This window comes from Oxyura jamaicensis, chromosome 5, assembly GCF_011077185.1.
Source record: "Oxyura jamaicensis isolate SHBP4307 breed ruddy duck chromosome 5, BPBGC_Ojam_1.0, whole genome shotgun sequence".
Classification (NCBI taxonomy): Eukaryota; Metazoa; Chordata; class Aves; order Anseriformes; family Anatidae; genus Oxyura; species Oxyura jamaicensis.
Window position 1 is genome coordinate 43,844,928 of NC_048897.1, and position 6,000 is coordinate 43,850,927.

Sequence of the window (6,000 nt, forward strand, 5' to 3'; positions counted from 1 at the left end):
ATTTGTTAAACTGTAATTTTGCAGTCACGTTAGCACACGGCTTGCTATTGAGCTGCTCTTCTTCTTCATGGGGGGGAGGCGGGGGGGAAGCAAGCTTTGCTTAATAACGCTATCGATTAAACGGTCCCAGCTCATCCATGAAGTTCACTGCTCATTACGGTGAACAGGCTGCAGCAATGTTTTTTGGCTGTTTGCTGCCTCCAGCAGCGCTCCGCAGATGAAACAGCAGCATTGCAGCTATCACAGACAAAACGCTATCTGGCTTTTTTTAAATTTTATTTATTTTCCATGAAGACCATTCAAGCCGTTTCCCTTTGAAACAAAAGCTTTGCAGTTTGTGATGAGAACCGTGGTGATGCTGTTGGGTTACGTGCTCAGTGAGGTCAGGAACGAATGAGCGAGTTACTGAACTGACTCGCAGCATACGGCCCTCATCTCCCGCAGGTCCTTGGTGTTTGTTTACTCCGGGTTTTGGCTGGATCCTCAGGAGGAGCTAGCAGCACATCCCTCCCCTTCCCGGGCAGACCTGGAGCTGTGTGTGTAAGTGGTGCTGGGGGAAAGTGGGGATGGTAAGGGGGCACAGGAGGCACACCCTGTTACAGAAGCAATGCCCTGGGCTTCTGTTTTCCAGCTTAGTTCCATTGGTCAGAACAGGGGCTTTTTACCCTTCTCTTGCCAAAAAAATAGCTGTGTTGGCAGAGGTCCCAGTGCTGATGCAGTTGTATCCCTTGCAAAGGCCTTTGCTGGCATGGTTTGCTCTCCCAAGAGCCAGCCTGAGCTCTCCAGCCGAAGGACGTTGTGATGAGCTGCGTTTCCGCATGGGTGTTTGCTGGGAGATATTGCCTGTAGCTGGGGAAGCTGGGGATGATCAGACAGGAAAAATATCCTTTTTACAACATTAACCAACCGCCAGCAAGCCTACATACTTTTCTGTTGCCAGAAAAAAATGAAGAAACAAACCACAGGTTTTAGGGGTGCTGCACCGCATGCTTTTCAAACCCCTGCAGCTACTGTGGGAGCCAGACAGGCACAAGTGGAGAAAGGAAGTTGTTTTATCTTCGTGAGGATGGCTAAGCCACAAAGACTGAGGACTGGGTCGGAGGAGGCCCTGGAGGTCCCATGACAGCAGTTTGAAGCCTGATTGCCCCTATCTGATCACCCCAGCCCTCGCTGGATGTTACTGCCCGAGTAGCCGCAGAGGGGAGTCCCCCTCCCAGCTGCCCCAGCTCAGAGCACAGCTGACAGCTGAAATGTCAGGCCCCAAATGTAGCCCAGAGAAAGTAGCTCGTACTGGGAGAGGTTTTTTTTGGTCTTTGTTTCTTCTTGAGCAATGAATGTATCAGTCCTTGTGATCTTGGTCTTGCAACCCTACCGGTTACAAAAGCTTACCCCTTTATTTCACTGCGAGAACAGTCCTTGGCTTTAGTGGGCCACTGGGAGGGAAATAGCAATGGGCACCTACCCATTAGAGGTGTCCCATTCGAGGTGTGTGACATGCACACGTTTTGCCATGGCAAACAGTCCTGTGGCACAGGTCCTGCTGCTGCCTGTCCCCTACCCTCCATTTCTACCACTCCTTGGACGAGGAAGAGGCAGCAACTCATCTTTGCCGGGGTGTCTGGGAAGACTGCAGGCTCATTTTAAGGTGCCGTCCACAGAAAGTTTGCTTATTTTGCTGTACGCAGTATTACACTTTTATTGCACTTGTCTGTTTCACTGCATGAAGGTCCAAGGTATGACTTCATGATGCTGAGGCTCAGGACTTTCACAGGGACTCAGGTCTGGTCAAAGCACGAGTGTGGGACAGCCTCTTCAATGTCTGGTGATGAAAATGGTGACAGCATGGTAAAGACGAGGGATTACAGGCTGCAGTTTCCTTCTTACATTTCAAGAGGAGGATGTGTGTGAGAGCTTGAGACACACTTTGTGCCAAGGTACCAAGACACGGTTGTGCTCAAAGACCATTAATGAGAGCATGTGCTGCCACTGCAAGCCAGCGTTGGCACTGGCACAGTTCGGCTGGAGGTGCTCCAGAGGTATTCCAGGGCAGAGACACGAGCAGCACACACCGAGGCTCCTGCAGACACTCGCACTGCTGGCACAGCTGGGGCGTGCCTCTGGGGCGAACTGGGTTGGCATCGGTGTAGCAGGATCAGCTGGTTACTGAGTCACGGAGGTGAGGGCTGGGAAGGGATTTCTGAAAATTTGTCTGCCCGCCCTCAGTGATACCAGCAGCACTATCCCTGGCACCAGTGGTGTAGGACAGTCTTTTCCTTGTGGCCAGGTGATCACGGGAAGTTCCAAGCTCCTTTCTTACTGGTGTCATGAAACGATGTGTGTGAAACTCTGGACTCTGAGCTCTGCATGGACTTTAGATATGATTTCTGACCTGGTTCAGCCATCAGCGTATGTCAGACAAAGGAGATGGGCCAAGTGTGTGTCCTTTGGAGCCTGGAGGAATTGCTTGGCAGACAAGCAATGGATGAAGTACTGTGGAAGCACCATCTTTAGGCTCTTGGCAACAAAGAGAAGGTGAGGAAGAAGTGGGCAGCTCTTCCCCAAAGGTCTCAGGGAGCCTCAGGAAAGGGCTAAATCATGAGGATGCTGGTAGGGGCAGTCCTCTTGGCATGGGCCCTTACCCCACCACAGGGACTGACCCAAGCAAGAGGGATAAATTCCTTTTTAGATGCTGAAATCTAAAACAAAACAAAACCAAAAATGAGGGTCTTCTGTACACAGGAACTTTAAAGTAGGAAAAAAAAAATCTCAGTTCAGAAAACAAAATACAAGTCTCCAGGTGGAAGTTACAACAGGAAATGTTCTCCTTTAGTAAAATTCATGGCAGAATTCACTTTACAGCAGTGTAATGTCATAGCACCTACTACATTGACACAAACAACATATTTAAGACAAAAATAAAACTTGCAGTCTGAATTTTATTTTAAGTTCATCCTTTGTTTTCACGATATTTATATATATGTATATTATGTCATCCCCTGCTTTCCTTAACAGAATTAGGAAAAAAAAAGTCTTGAAGAAGAGTGAGGTGCATGTATGTTCCTAATACAAGTAAACCTCATTGCTTAAAGATGAAGAAAGTGCTGACCCCCAATGCAAACTGTTGGCTTTTGCTAATGCCTAAAGAATGCTACCCACTTCAGTAACACACTACTTTCACCCAAAGTAATTAAAATATCTCTATTTCTTCTAGTGTATTCACAAGGTAATTTTGAGGATATGTTCTGTATAATCAGTTTTACTGTTATTTTCTTGTAAAATAGGCTATTTTGTTTCCCTTGCAGTTCTTGGCTCTATCCTAGAGTGAAAGGGAAGCTCAGAATGCAACTGAAATTATACTTCCACAAAAGCATTCAGTGTGGAGAGAAGAGTCAGGTGTAATATGTGAAATTGCTCATACTTTCTAACACTTTCTTAATATCAGGCTGAAAATGTCCCATGAAATTCACAGTAATCTTAAAATAAAAGGGAAAAAACTTCACAGTGTGAAGATTTTCTTGCCTTTGTTCAGATTTTTGGTTAGGTCAGAGAATGCATATTTGCACTATTCATGCTAATTATTCTCCCTGAAACAAAGCCCTCACAAAGCGATGTTGGAATTTTTTTTTCTTTGGGCCAGCTTTGTGGTGAGCATTGTGTTTGCCTCTGCAGCACATTTTTTCCATTTGTTTTCATGCGCATTCATAACTCCTGCAAAAAAAAAAAAAAAAAAAAAAAAAAAGCTTTTGAAGGATAACATAGAACAAAGTCTTAGTATTTTTCATGGTACAAGTAGTACGCACAGCTTAGCCGGTGATGTAGTCCTGTGGCTCACAAGGCATTTTTGTGGTGTTGTTATCCCACTTCGATAATTATGTAGGCATTAGTGAACACCACTTTTAAGTAGTCAATAAAGTAAGGTGAAAACTTGAATTATCTTTGTTTTCACACATTTTGGGATGTTGACAGAAAACTCGAGCAGTAATGTGAAGAGAAGTGTGCATTTAAGTCTCAAGAGTGTAATGTCAGTTGGGTGTGATGGATCCCATGGGAGGGGTTATGAGACCAGGTCTTGTTCTCATTCATTAGATGGCGCTGGCCTGCATATATTTCTGTTCCAACAGAAAATGTTAGGACCGATTTAGATAAGAGAGCACTTTGTGGTCTGAGCTCTGACATTACACCTGACATGGCTGTACGTGCACGTGGCCGAGCAGACCCTCGGGATAAGGAAGGCACAACGCTACGAGGCACAACCGCACACATCCACCAGGAGCCTCGAGAAGGGGTGAATTCCTGGTCCCACTGAAGCTGGTGGGAGTTTTATCATCAGCTTCAGTGTATTTTATTCTGACTGTCTGGTTCTTTGGCTCCAAAACACACATTTTTATCTCTCGAGCAAAAAGAGAGTTCCTGCAGCTGTCGGTAGTAATAAGTCTCTTCAAGTCAGTCACCGGGGAACAACTTCACTCATTTGTACACACAAAGCCGGTGTAATGCAGGATGTCAAAAAGCGACAGTGGCCAGCACCTGCAGGCACACTGAAAAAGTCAATTCTCATCGACTCCGGAGAGGTAGTTCCATATTGACTTCCAAAGAGTTTTCCCTGCATGAGAACGGTGGGGTTTGGAAAATGCTGGAGTGAGGTAAAAGAAAGTGCAATTATAGCTGCTGATCATAGATGAGGAATGTCTGCTGGGATCCCCCTTCCTTCCCTTTCCAACCCAGAGGAGTTGCGTGGACTGGAGAGCAACCAGCATGTGGAACATGAAATGGGTTTAAACCTCAAGTATGTCTTAAAGGTGGCCAGCTGTAACACTTCCTAGGGAGATGACGCTACTTCTGTTCTGAAACAAGAAAGGTGAACCTTTATTTCTTTTATTGAAACAACTGAGTGTGGTGGATTTATTAGAAAATTAAGTCCAGACTTTTATTCCGCATTTTGAATGATAACTGAACTAATGTTGCTGGCAGGGACAGAGCTGCTACTGAGACAAAAGACAACAGAGGTTCCCGTGCTTGCCAGCAAAGATCCCGCTGGGCTGAGTCAGGCTTGGTAAGAAGTTTTCCATATGGTCCCATATATCTATATCTATATCAAGAGAGAGATGCTCACATATATCCATATACATACATGTAAGCATGAGGGGTTGTTAAATAAAAAAATAAAGCTGAGAAAACAAACCATCCTGTCACAGCCCAAAGGGCTCTGCTCATTTAAAAATGTTTTCTTTCAAAATATTTGTATTATTTAAGGCAGTATTTTCTATGAGGTCAAGATTCACAAGTACTATCCCAATAGACTGCATTTGTTAGTGATGTGGAATGGGATGGATGGTGAGGTTAAGTTATCAGAAATACCAACAGTAAGCTACATTAGCATCGTGTCAGTTATCTGAAAAGTACATTGAGTTTTGTGCTGGGTTCACAGTCTGGTGAAGAGTTGCATCATTATATTTTCCCTGCTGGTATGATGAAGTGAAAACCTGCTCCTCTGCCCGTATGTGGGACAGAAAGAGCTCTGGGAGTGTTACTTGTCAATAGGGATGAATTTGGGTCTCAGAACAGTTTTTTTTTTTTTTTTTTTTTTCAATTTTTTTTTTCCCTAGCAGTGATGTAGAAGGGAAGAGGAAACTTGTTGGCTTTGTGCACTTGGGCCCATTCACACATACTAATTAAAGTGATGATAGTTTGAAGGTAGTATTAGGATCATCTGTTAGTCAGACTTTGAGTTAATTAACCAGCCAGCCTGCTCACACTGTGAGGGGCTCGTGTGTGATCATGAGTCACCCACTCGGGTAACTGATATTTGTTTATTTTTAGGCAGACTACGAGGCACCCAGACGCCACGGCAATGGGTTCCAGATCAGTACTTTAAATGTATGAAATATATGGGTGATTTGGACCTTGCAGTCGAGAGGAGCGTCTGCTTGCTCACAACTGCTCCTATTGTAGATGATGAGGTCAGGCTCATCACATGAAGACAAATTCCTTATCCTAAGT